This window comes from Photinus pyralis, unplaced genomic scaffold (assembly GCF_008802855.1).
Source record: "Photinus pyralis isolate 1611_PpyrPB1 unplaced genomic scaffold, Ppyr1.3 Ppyr1.4_LG6, whole genome shotgun sequence".
Taxonomy (NCBI): Eukaryota; Metazoa; Arthropoda; class Insecta; order Coleoptera; family Lampyridae; genus Photinus; species Photinus pyralis.
The window spans coordinates 9,597,607-9,611,395 of NW_022170663.1; the positions used below are offsets into that span (position 1 = coordinate 9,597,607).

Sequence of the window (13,789 nt, forward strand, 5' to 3'; positions counted from 1 at the left end):
AATGTACGACTTACTATGTACGACCATTAAAATACATTGAAGGATAAATATTATGCATTCATTTTCAACTGTTCTACATATTCATATCGATTTTGTGTTTTATTATTTAATGTCGGTGCCAGTTTTGGTCTTAGTTTTTTTTAATTTTACAAATTTCTAAAAAATTCTAGAAAATTCTACAACATGCTAGTAGTATACACTAAAACCTCGACTAAAACTATATAGTGAATTTAGGCAATAACAGGGATATTAAATAATTTTGAAATCATGAAAATTACTTGTATACCGGCCCACCTGGGTATTATTTAAAATTATAATTATTTGCTAATCCACGCTTCAACAAATTTAAAATTAAATTTTTTGTTATCGGTAAATTTGTTTGACGAACCTATATCAACAAAAATTATGTATCAGGTGCGTAAATTTAAAGTATTCAAAAGAGTTTATTTATATCGTCCCACCGAGAGAACGAAACTACATTAATGCCAACATTAATTGTACGGTTTTTTCGGATTAGAATTTTCCGAAAGTACTGAACGTATAAGTACGCACTCCTTGTACCTGCTATCTACAGCTCGAGCATACAGCGCGTAATTGCAAACCCCCTCTTTGTATTATACAGGGTTATTGGTAATTGGCTACCTCTTTGGATACATTCCTTTGGGGATCTGATAGAACAACATATAAGGAGTAAGTGTAACCCGAACATGCTTAATACTAAACCGAGTACAAAACCTAATAGGTTTCGAGATATTTCCATTTTTCGTTTTTCTTAAAAATGTAAGGTTTATGGCCGTTTGCACCGACAAATTTAAGCGGAACTTAGCTTAAGCGTAGCTTAAAATCCATGGCAACGATTATTGAGACAATGGTTGCCATGGATTTTAACTTACGCTTAAACCTCGGCTTAAACTAAGTTCCGCTTACATTGGTTGATGCAAACGGCGATTAATGACTTAAAATTTAATTTTCAAGAAATGTAGTTTAATTTTGTCTAACTTTTTTGCTGGAATACTTATCCAACCATTATGGTCTTTGGTTTGGAACAAAATAGGTCCAAAAGCATTTCGATCATGTGAAAATTTCAAAGAAAAACTTCGAAAAAATAATTTTTAAAAATGTTTTGTGAAAATTCTTGAAGGTTATTTTCTGCTATTTTTTATTAAATATCAATGTAGTTTACGTACAAATTATTTGAGAAACATCCTTATTGTAATACTATCTAGCAAGGTACGAGTCTTATACAACAAACATTTAGCGGTTCAGAAAAAAGGGCAATCAAATTCTTTTTGCATTAGCGTAGATTTTGAAGGTATGCTAGGCGGCCTTTAAACGTTTATGTGTAAGAACCCCCTTTCCAGTAATCATCTACCTTATAATAGTTAAACCCAAACCTCGACCCAAACTATTTACTAAGCTTCGGTTTAAAAAATGAGCTTTATCTACACCAGGTTGTGCACAAATTATACTTGTTTTATATTCCCCTAGCACTGTCATGGTAACCTTTGCGAAAAGGTAACCAAATCTTCTTATGCTGGGGGGTATTCCGTACACATAACACAAAAATGAAGATTAAGAGGTCAGTAGGTAAGTTTTTAAGGGAAAGATGACTTAAATTTGACTTTTTGTGGGTAAAAATTACGATTTTATATAACACGAAGATAAAAAGTGGCACAATACCATCGCAGATAACCGGCAGATCGGCGTTTTCTTGGATCTTCGTATCTTCAACTGACACCGTGGAGTGAGTTCTCATGTGTACCTTTCCCAAAAAGAAAAAGTACCTATGTGGTTGCTCCCAGGTGAAATACTGAAATCAATAAATAAATGAATAAGAGAAAACGGGCCACAGCCTTCCTGTGGTCTTATAGTTTCCATGGTGATTGCTTCAGTTGACACCACTTAGATATGCACCATTTGTACTTTTAATACAGGCCATTTGTGCTCAAACGGGCATCTAGCGGGAAAGTTGTGGGGTAGTTTTGATTTCTTTGATTCTATATGTTTTTTGGGGTGCTGAATCCGAGTCTGAGGTTTGCCAACAAAATTTCATGACGCAACATTGAAAAAAATACAAAAGAAGTTGAAAAAGATTTTTTTGGCAGTTTTGTGGTTACAACTTGAAAACTATCAACTTTTCGAAAATAACCTTCCTATTCAAAATGAAAGTACTTAAAATTTCCTACAGACCCCACTATTTAGTTTTTTTCCTCGATGAACCGTTCGGGCTCGAGCGCTAGTTGAAAATTGGCGTATTTCGGCTGTATCCGCAAATACTCATCATTTATTATTATTTTATTATTATTCTGTGCAAATATAAATCCGGACTTTTCATTGTCTACCGGTCTCCTCAAAAGATTTTATAACTGTTCCGTCTGGTATAAAACTCTCCCACTCTTTCACAGATGAGCCAAGGCCCATTACGTCCCTGTGTACCTACGTTTGCAGTCTCGAGGCTCTCCTCCCATACACATGCATACACAAGCGCACAAAGTTACACAGATGGACGGACGGACAGTCCAAAATCATGAACTCGCTTTTTGTCGCTGGCTAACATGTAAACAGAAAAGAAATAAATCGGGTTCAGTTGTTAGCAGACAAATTCAAGCTGGGGTAACCTGCGTTACCCCACTCCGAGGAGTACGTGATTCTTCAGAACACCGGAGCAAGAGGGATAATGCCGTTGAATAGGAAATCAATATACCCCTTTTGCCATTTGAATTTTTTGAATTAATAATGACCACAGCGCCCCCAAATTCAACAATAATTATCCAAACATGCTACGGTAGGGTTTTGTGATTTCTTTAGCTGGTTCGGAAGAGAGTGGGAATAATTTTAGATAGCACAGTATAAGTATTATACATATATTATAAATAATATAATAATATGATATACTGTTGTTCGTTAGAAATTAACTTTTCATACAATTCTGGACTACAATAAACACCTTGAACGTTATGAAAATGAGAAAAAACCACCCTTACATATAAAATTCAAATAATAGTAGGTAAATGCAAGGAATTCACTTATTGACAACGCTTAATATTAATTTAGGGTTTTAGTGCGAATAAACTATGTTTTGTGGAGACAGCCGAAATACGCCAATTTTCAACTGGCGCTTGAGTCCGAACGGTTTATCGAGGAAAAAAACTAAATAGTGGAATCTGTAGGAAATTTTATGTACTTTAATTTTTAATAGGAAGGTTATTTTCGAAAAGTTAATAGTTTTCCAGTTGTAAGCACAAAACTGCCAAAATAATATCTTTTTCAACTTCTTTTGTATTTTTTTCAATGTTGCGTCATGAAATTTTGTTAGCAAACCTCAGATTCGGATTTTCGGATTCAGCACCCCAAAAAAAAACATATAGAATCAAAGAAATCAAAACTACCCCACAACTTTCCTGGTAAAAATACAATTTAACTGGATTATTTTTGATGTGACAGTATTAGTTGTCAATGCGGATTCGTAAAATTTATGTAAAAAAGAACTCGAAAAAAACTAAATATTTTTTAGCTACAAAATAATTAGACTAAGGACTGAAACCAAACATTCGGTACTGTGCCTTGTGAGCATTCGTTGACTGGACTATTTTATTATGATAATTCATAACAAACGTGTGAAAAAAATTTAAATACATTCTCACAAACTTTGTCGCTTTTGAGGTTTGGAAGTATTTTGGATAGGTAGGTATGTATGTAGGTGCGTACTTTGCGCTTTGATACGTCACATTACAAATTACTTCAAAGTCCATGCGGTGTCATTCGATTGTATACATTTTCTACGTCTGCGTTACATTGTACACCGCAATTGGTTTCGGGTGTTGCATTAGTTTCAAATTTGAAAACGGCAGATTCCAATTCCAACAGGTAAGTAATCATACTACTGTGTAGTGTTTAATACAAAGATCGAGACCAAGATAATTAAAAGAAATCAAAATTACCATGATTTTAGATATGGCAGAATCATTTCGACCTCTGCGAGGTCTCAGTTCTAAGATCTTAACCCTTCGTGTATTTCACTGAAGCTTCATGAAATTTTCTCATTTTTGTTACCATAAATGTATGGTCTGCAGTTCGCCTGAGGCCGCTCAGAGAAACATTTATGTAAATGCTTGTGCGAAAAGTGTTGCCCAACTTGTAGAGAATTACATAGTCTAGTCCAGTCAATAGCAAATGGCGTGTGTAAAGTACGTTCGTGCCGCAATAAATTATCGGTTACCAACAGGTAGTTGGCCTACTACTATTTCATTCACACTCATAAAGTGCAAGCTCAAGGTAAACTGGGACTTGTTCAGAAAGTAAAAATCGGATCAGTTCATAAACCTTCTGAAAGTGTTACGCGACATCTATCACAAATCGCATTGGTTGGTGGTGGTCAATTATAGAGTTCTGCTAGATTCGTAAAATGCAGGGTCACGTATTTATTTTATCGTATACGCATCCCTTTATCCGAGTATAAGCCCTGGTCAATAAAGTGATTTGAGAGAGGAACACCGTATGAGTAGCAAACGAAAAGAATTGGATTCGGAATTACGTACTTGTAGAGTATTTCTAAAGATTTAGAACGCAGATGGGTTCTCTGATTACTTGATTTGGGGTAAAAAAGACTTCACTTATGTTACCTATGTTTGTTAATGCAAATGTCGACATCGAAATGATTCCTCCACAAAATAAATAGTTTACGGGTTGATTGAGATACGCATAACTCAAAAAAGTGTCATAAATGACGTTTTTAGTTCTATGAAAAACCAATTAGGTTCTCCTGGAAATCTCCCCTAAAAACCCTACCAGAAACTTAACAAAACTATTTCACAATCTAAACATCCCTTACGACACACGACTGTGAGTGCATCTTTTGTCTGAGTAAAAGAGTATTCAAAATCTGATACCCTTACGCAATCAATTTAAAAAGCAACTCTAGCAATCATCAAACAGTTTCGTAAAAAAATTGGAGGTTTAAGTTATTGTTTGGCCACGGTTACAAGAGGAATTTTGGTAAAAGTCCTTGAAAGTTACGTGACTCATTGTAATTGGATAAACGAAACTACCATCAAATTTTTGTAATAAAGTTATGTATTTTGTATCTTAAATCAACTTCCATTGCAAGTGGAACGTTATTTGTTATACGTATGTTTAAGTTATATGGAGTTTATTGAATTGTGAAGACATAAATGTTAGGTACTTAGACTTAAGGCGAGTTTATGCTCATAAAAAATAAAAATAATAATTTATAAACCATGAGAATTTAATTGCGCATATTTTCTCTAAATTAACCATCATCGTAGTTCTATGGTTTCGGAGATTCCCATGATAGACCTTATCTTGGACACAGTATATATGTCTAATCCTTTAACGCACCTGCCGGTTACAACCATATTCTTTGTAGAGCTTGTAATTATCTATGTAAAATTTCTTAATATATCGATGTAAAATATTTTCAAAATGGTGACTCTTCCACAATTAGGTATAATTTATGGTTTTTAAATTAATTTTAACTTTTAAAAAAATGCCAAATGCAGACGGTATCATGAAAATTGATAACCTGAAAACGGTGTACTTATGGCAACCCATTTTTACTAGTGTATAGAGAAAGGATAGGGCTCTCTCTTAGTGTACTTAAAAAAGGTTAAGTTGTTTACAATGGAGATTCAAATTTCAGAAATTTCAAAGACTAAAAACTGAGTTTTTTTAATGGACTGACCATTTTCGTCCTATTGCATTTGATAGAAAATTAAAATTGGCATAATAATAATAATATATTAATTCCCAAGACAAATTTTGAATTGTATAGGATACGTCAGACAGAAAAAAAATATAATTAAATACAATTTAAAAAATGTTGGTAATACACAATACAATGGACAAAAAAGAAAGAATGCAATATAAATTACACTAGAGATCCGCAATTTTTATCAACACAATTTAAAAACTCATCAATTGTATATGGTGCATTGACTAGAAGAAATTTTTTTAAAGAAGTTTCAAAGCACTTTATTGTTCCCTGACTTCTAAGTGTACTTGGAAGAGCATTAAATAATTTAATGCCCATTGACGTGGGAGAATTATGGGCAAGTTTAAGCCTTGTTAAAGGGATGATAAATTGTTGTTTATTGCGCGTGTTGTAATTATGAAAACTGCTATGGCGTAAGAAATGTTGCTGATTATGGAAAATAAAAGTTAACAATTCAAGTATATAGAGTGATGAAAGTGTAAGAATATTCAATTTTTTAAATATCGGGCGACACGAATCAAATTTCTTACTACCCGCAATACACCGGACTATTCGTTTTTGTACCAGAAAAACATTTTTTGCCGCGCTTGACGAGCCCCAAACAATTATTCCATACGACAATCTGGATTGAATTTGAGCATAGTAATAATTTAAAGTATGGTTCACATCCATTAATTCTTTAAGATTCCGTATCTGGTAGCAATAAGTGTTTAGTCTTTTAATAAGATTTTCGCAGTGACATTTCCAATTTAAGTTTTGATCTAAATAGATCCCCAGAAACTTCCCAGTGCCTAGAATATTAATGTTTTTGTTGCTTGAGTCAGACAAATGGTTATTTCCAAAAGTTTGTAAACGGTAGGAAAAATGTTTTATCGTGATTTAAGAATAATTTGTTAAAATTAAACCAATTACTTAGCTTATTTAGAATCTCAACAGCTTTGGGATATATATTTTCTTGCTTCTTTCCGGATATTAATGCCGTCGTATCATCCGCATATAAAACCAAGCAATTTAAGAACATGACAATATCATTAATAAATAATAAAAATAAAATAGGTCCTAAAACAGAACCTTATGAAACCCCCATATTAACAGGCAAAGCTGTGGATAAAAATTTTGCAATAGTGGAACCGGTTTTAAATTTAATTTCTACTTGTTGACACCTTCCAGAGAGATATGATGAGAACCAATTGGCAACAACGCCTCTGATACCGTAGGTATTTAATTTTTCCAACAGTAACAAGTGATCAACAGTATCAAAAGCCCTGCTGAGGTCACAAAATATAGTAAGGACATTCTGTTTTTTATCAAGAAGTGAAATGATGTCGTTAACAAACGAGTTAATGGCAGTAATTGTCGATTTCCCATTGCAGAACCCGTGTTGTTTATTACTTACAATGTTATATTTAACAAGGTGACTATTTAGCCTCTCTAACATGGCGTATTCAAACACTTTTGACAGCGCCGAGCTAACAGAAATTGGTCTGTAATTCGAGCAATCTCGAGAGCAACCTTTACAAGTGGAAAAAAGGTTAATAATCATGTCATCAGACGCTAGTAGTGAAAAAAAGGATTTTAATCACACTAGTAATGTGAGTAATGGCGATTAAGCATGCCGTTTCTACTAAATTTGGCCTCGTCTGACCAATAACGTTCTCCAAAAAATTATCACCTTTCTAATCTCTTAACATTAGCCATTCGCCAAACTCAGTTTGTCTTGGGAGGTCCCCTGGTTTCATCGAATGCACATTATGGAAAGAAAATGGGCGATAATGGTAGTTTTTCAGGATTTTAAAGATGCCACTAATAATTAAACCCAATTAAAGCAAGAGGTTTTGTACATTGCCCATGAAAATTTAATTCAGGTAAACTATATAGGGTAAAAATGATAGTTAACAATAATACTGATGCACGGTTTCACAAACGACGATTAAAAATATTAGAATGCTAGCCACTTTTGATTATAATAAGCTCCGTTGTTTCCCATTCAAATATTTCCATTTAGGACCACTTCAAAACATTAGCAAATTTAGATCGAATTTCATTATTAATCGATTTCGAGCATATAATTACGCCATATAAAATGCTGAAAATAAGTACAATTCATTGCTATTCCGTGCACCTGATGTCGTTTCAGTAAAAACTTTCAGGAAGCAATTTAATATAAAGTTAAGATGCATCAAATTAATTTCATCAAACTAACACTTTTTGGAGAGGTCCTAACTATATTTGAAGATATAATGACGTTGCCAATGTCTGCTGAATTTCTCAAATGAATAAAATTTACGCCGATATCGAGATTTTTGTCGTGACTTAGAAAAACTATAATTATCTATTTCTTTTAAATGTCTTTTTAGTACCTCACTTTAATTGCTCTAGCTGGACAGGCGTTTTGTGGGCTTTCTAGTGACCGTTTGCCATTGCACATCGTATGTTCATTTGGCGCCCAACGTAGGGTAGGGCACATAGTAATATGTATCTTTACCCAAAGTTGTCAAAATCGTTTCTTATTCGCCAAATTTCTTGGGAATAAGACCAAACTCGATTGTTCGTTGCCCAAGAAGTGATCTATGTACCGATTTCCTTGGGAAAAAGACGAGTTTTCGCTATATGAAAGATTATGGGTTCCAGATGTGCAACTATCAAACATTAAATTTGGCATCCATTACTTTATTGCTTAAATTTGGGTTAAATAACGCATAATTAATTTAAGTGTTAGGTTTTTTTCATTCTATTTGTGGGTGTTCTCAGTTCTCACCATCATCTTTATCACTATGAATTTCGTCAAGAACTATGCCAATCTCCAGAAGATTCTTCAGAAATACTTTGCGCTCGTTACAAAAATTAAGTATTCCAGTAGAATTTCTTTACAAATATTGTAGAATGTCTCTTTTTTTTATTAAACTTGAAATAACTTAAATAAACTGTTGCAAAAAAGCATGACGACAATGTACCAAAGAGTTTTGTTTCTCTTTCTGGTATCCAATAGTGCAAAATTATTATTTTAATTCATTGCATTTGGCATGGGAGTAGTACCGCTGGCCCCCTCAATTTAAATTTTTTTTAATCTTCGAATTTGACAAAAATTGATCCGATAATAAATTGTAAATTCCTCTCATATCTACGCATACGCAAATGAATACAATTTTCCAGGGAATTTTCCAAGAAACTCGAGTGCAGCAAAAACAGTTCCCATACTTTCTAATCACCAGGTGCGGATACCGGGTCAATGGACACGATACGATCAGTAAACATGTAATTGAAAAATAGCTCGAAATGGCGAGAGAGGAAAAATTTCCCCGAGGGGGGTTGAGCTAAATTTGTACCAAAATTTTCCTTCGCTAAAAAACGCGCGAAGCCGGTTTATTATTTACGATCTCACTTTCTAATTGACTTCGGGCAGGCTGGAATTTGAGACGTGTGTCCCATTTTCATTTCACAAAATTTGATTACGCGCGATTGTGGTGGTATGTTATCACTGAACTTGAATGATTTCCTTTCCTTATCGAAACCCGTTTATTTTTGTTAAACAATGGCATGTAGCCATTTGATTGGCTCGTAAAGCGTGTGCGGTCACTTCGAATTTAGTGTCCGCGAACTCGCGAAGTGAGCACCGCGCGCACGTGTTACATTAGGGATTACATACAGGGAATAATCGAAAATGGACTCATTTTCTCGCGTGTGGTGAATGTGGTGAAATTATGTTGTGACATTGGAGTTTAGAGCACCTACTTTATTAATGAAGGTAATTTTCTCAAAACAATTTTTTTGCGACCGTACATAGTGCTGGGGCCTAAATGTCATTTTTTTTAAAGATGAGATTCAAAGGCATGTTTGAATTTAATTCAAGTTACGAAAGGATGCATAGTTATTCTAAAAATAGACAAGCAAAAGGTTTACGAACTTGCATTCTTTTTTTGGTTTACAAGACCGAATGTCTGAAATAAAACTTACATTAATTTAAATATTGATTAGTTTTGCGGAGTATGTTATGTAAAGTCTGTTTCTTATCTTATCAGTTCCAAAACAGTTTCACTTTTTGCCACTGCGGTAGGAAATTAGGTAATTGTCGATCATAATGACTTATCGTATAGTAACATGAAAATCATGCAATTTTTGTGGAATGCTTCAATGACTCCCACTCACATGCTTCTTGTCAATATTGTTACCGATTAATCACCACAAGCTATCCATATTTCAAATGGAAAATGTGTCATCCGTTGTGCAAGGAAATGATTGAACACTTCGCAGTATATAAATAATAATAATGGTAAATAGAAATTGTATGGGTAACCGGTTTATAACTGAAAGGTATTCACCCTACATTTTTGGGCTTGCCTATTTGTGACCCACAAAAGGAGCATCGTAACAATTTTTTCTGTAAAAGGCCTAATGCCATTTCCTATAAGATGTTATGTAATGACTCGAGGGGGAATCCACTATTGGAATTTCGACTGAAAAACCCGTATTATCTGTCAGGATTGTTCGAGTTACAGGAAGAAGTACAATGAGACACTTCTCGCTTGCCATACGCTTGGCTGGCTACTGTATTGCACTTTAAATTAACAAAACTCAAAAGTTAACAAAAAAAGCAATCGGCAGGTGTTTAATGAGTGACAAAAACCCAAAGTTTCAGCTACTAACGTGAAATTCAGATTCACATCTTGTATATAGAAATACATGCATTACGACCAGAGCTGGGCAGTATTCGATTTTGTAAATACTTTTTAGTATTCAAATCCTTTATTTAAAGTATTCAAATACTTTGTAATTAAATACTTTTATGGAAGCAGTATTTGTATGTGTAACTCAAATACTTTCACAAATATTTTGTATTCGAATACTTCGCATAGTATTTGAATACTTAACCTTCTTTTTTCCAAAAATCGACTACACCAAAATTTCTCGGGAAAACACTTTTTCTTATTAATTTTGGTGCTTAGAATCCAAAACAATTCGTACTTTTTCGATCAGACTTCTCAATCAAAAGTTATAGACTAGAAACCAATTTCGAAAGAAAATTCAAAGGGCTGTAACTTTTGAACTAGTAGCCCAATCTTGGAACTGTTGAAATTATGGATTCTACAGGCCACATTCTATAAGAAAATTTTTTTTCCGGGTCGATCTGAGACAATTTTTTTTTCGGGGCTCAAAAAAAAGCAGTGTATAACCTTCCTTTTTTACCAAAAATCGACTGCACCAAAATTTCTCGGGAAAACACTTTTTCTTATTAATTTTGTTGCGTAGAATCCAAAACAATTCGTACTTTTTCGATCAGACTTCTCAATCAAAAGTTATAGACTAGAAACCAATTTCGAAAGAAAATTCAAAGGGCTGTAACTTTTGAACTAGTAGCCCAATCTTCAAACTGTTTGAAATTATGGATTCTACGGGCCAAATTCTATAAGAATATGCCGGTCGATCTCAGACAATTTTTTCTGGCCTCAAAAAAAGGCAGTACTTTTATGTTATTCAAATATTTGAGAACAATTTAGAAATGTAAATGTATATTTTTGTCGTAATATCACATTTAGTGCTGGCGATCCGCGACACGTCAAATTACAGCATAAATAAGTAGTATACAATAAAAAGTACAAACAGACAAAGAAATTCATACAAAACTAACAATATTAAAAATAAAAATACAAGTTAAAATCACAAATTAAAAACAATAGATGTACTGAGGCATTCCTCAATTCCAATTCAAAGTTATTTTTTAGTTGTGTTTTTTAAATGCAACACCCTGTATATCTTAACGTCTATTTTTCGGATTCTTTTTGCTGATTACATCGAGTATTGCCAGAATACAATATTATACTCAAAAATTTGCAATTAAACCCGCATGGACTTAAATAATACACCAAGATTTGCCTTCTACAAACATGCTCGTACACAAGAACGAATCAAGCTAACGCGTATTCCAAACTCATGAACCAATGATAATTCGTCACGACCTACATATGATAAGAGTTGTAAAATACACCCAAAAAAAACAAAATTACAAGTGATAGTTAACTAAAAATAATTTATATGTGGCTACTATAATAAAACTGTTACAGCAGAAGCGAATATTGCAAGAGATTAGTCCTATAAAATTAAAGTAATGAGCTTAATGAAACCGTATTCATTTTCGACCCTAATTATAGTTGATACCTGCCGTAACTTACCTTGAATTTATCAATTCTTTGTATTGTATGGTTTTTATTAAAAATCAATGTTTGATAATAAGAAGTAGAGGAAAACGAATCAAGAATTTTATGTTATATTGCTTATTTTCAATCTTCCACTTTGTCATTCCCAAGCACTTCAGGTTACAATTTTATTTTTGCACAATGTAAAGCTGCGGTAAAAACAATTTCATGTTCAAACTCCTCTTCATTGCTACTGGTTTTCTTGTAGGTACACGGTGGTTTAAATTCGGGGTCTACGTAACGCTGAGAAATGTTTGATTGAAAATAACTGAGATATCACTGAAAAACCGAAAATGACAAATTTCGTTTTTCTTCCTTTTAACTTTTAGATACAATGTTTACGTACATCTTTGATTTATACGTATAAATAAATTTTTAACGCAGGTGGCTTTATTCCGTAGTTTATTATATGTATTTTTAGCTCGTTGTGTACATTAAGCTTTTTTTAGATTTTTATTGAAACAATTTTGATATAATCTTGACAACTTCTCTAATAATTTCGTTCGGCGTTAAGCCATCTCTAAAGGCAAAAGTTAATACCTGTGCGGATGTCGCTATTTACGTTACAATCGGTATCTTGTAATCGTTTGTAAAAACGTAAAAATAACATATTAAGTAGATAATTGTTACTGATATCAAATCGTTCATGACAAGTTGATAGCGAAACATAATCTCAATCTAATGTTAAAAGGCTCTCATGTTTTCTAGAGTAAATACATGTATTTTCCACGATTAAGGGATTAACACGCGCATAAAGTGTTGTCTACGTTTATTTATTTGATAACGATCTTGTAGGAAATTTTCCGTCGAAAACTGATGTGCTTTAATAATTGAATCAGGGCAAGAAACTTCCACAACATTTTTGATCGAACAACCAAACAATACAGCATCACCTCTGTTGAAAATATGTTACGTCCTAATCACTGCTAAGGGAAAGGCAAATGCGGCGGTTGAACACTTTCTTGCAACCGAAGGTAATCTGCGGAAAGTCTGGGAAATCTTGGAAAGGAAATTTGGTAAATCGGAATTTATCTTGGACTATTTAATGGAGATAACGAAATCTCACCAGGCCAAACCAAAAGGAACCATCAACTTGAATCGACTTTAAGACAGCAATCGAAGCCCTAGTTTATAACATCGCCGATTTCAACTAACAAGATTACATGTTTAACAAATTATTAGTAAATGAATTAGTGAATAAGTTCCCTGAATTTCTACAGGACAAATGGTATGAACATTTGTTAAACTCGTCAAGTTCCGGTTGCAACCTCCGAGAGTTTGATTCGTGACTCAGCACAAATGTGAAAGTAACTGAAGTCAGAATGCGACCAATTATAAGTGAAGATAAAAAGAAGAAGAACTCGAGGAGCATTTAACGCAGCTGCAAATGTGTAGTGTGTAAAATACTGAGCATTTCGCAAGATGGAAGATGAAAAAAAAAGGAACATCGCTCAAGAAAACAAATTGTGTTTTCTTTGTCTTCAATCAGGACATTGGTCTAATAAGTGTCCTGACCAAAACCGGAAATGCAAGAAGGATGAATGTGGTAAGAGTGCTTCTTCATTTGAAATCGATGGGAAATTGAACTGAAATCAAAAATAAAGTTCCAAAGGAAAGTTATGGAAGAAATACAAGACCAACCAGAAGAGAAATATGTAAATGATACCCTTGGTTTTCTTGTACCGATCAAGATGAAAGGAAACGTTTATCGTACGAGTTGTGTTTTGCTGTGTCACCACAACGCCGACTCACTTGGAAATTGCTGAAACTCCAAGGACACAATCGAGGCCTTAATCCCCTTCATCAACATCAAAGGAAAGCCTGCTGCAATCTGGAGCGACAACGGGACAAATTTTGGCACCAGAAG

The 13,789-nt window shown here is 33.8% G+C and overlaps 1 protein-coding gene across 3 annotated transcripts in view; it reads left to right on the forward strand.

Moving 5' to 3' along the window:
* The window catches only part of LOC116173128 (band 3 anion transport protein-like), a 72,413-nt gene that overhangs the window by 1,426 nt on the left and 57,198 nt on the right, over window positions 1–13,789 (forward strand). The window contains exon 1 of one of the 3 annotated variants that reach the window (XM_031490411.1): window positions 3,752–3,867. The exons of 1 other annotated variant lie outside the window; for it this stretch is intronic. The gene's annotated coding sequence lies outside the window, so the exon portion shown is untranslated. Of the gene's footprint in view, window positions 1–3,751; window positions 3,868–9,299; window positions 9,477–13,789 lie in introns of those variants that run through there. One more of the 3 variants, XM_031490410.1, reaches the window with a different exon arrangement.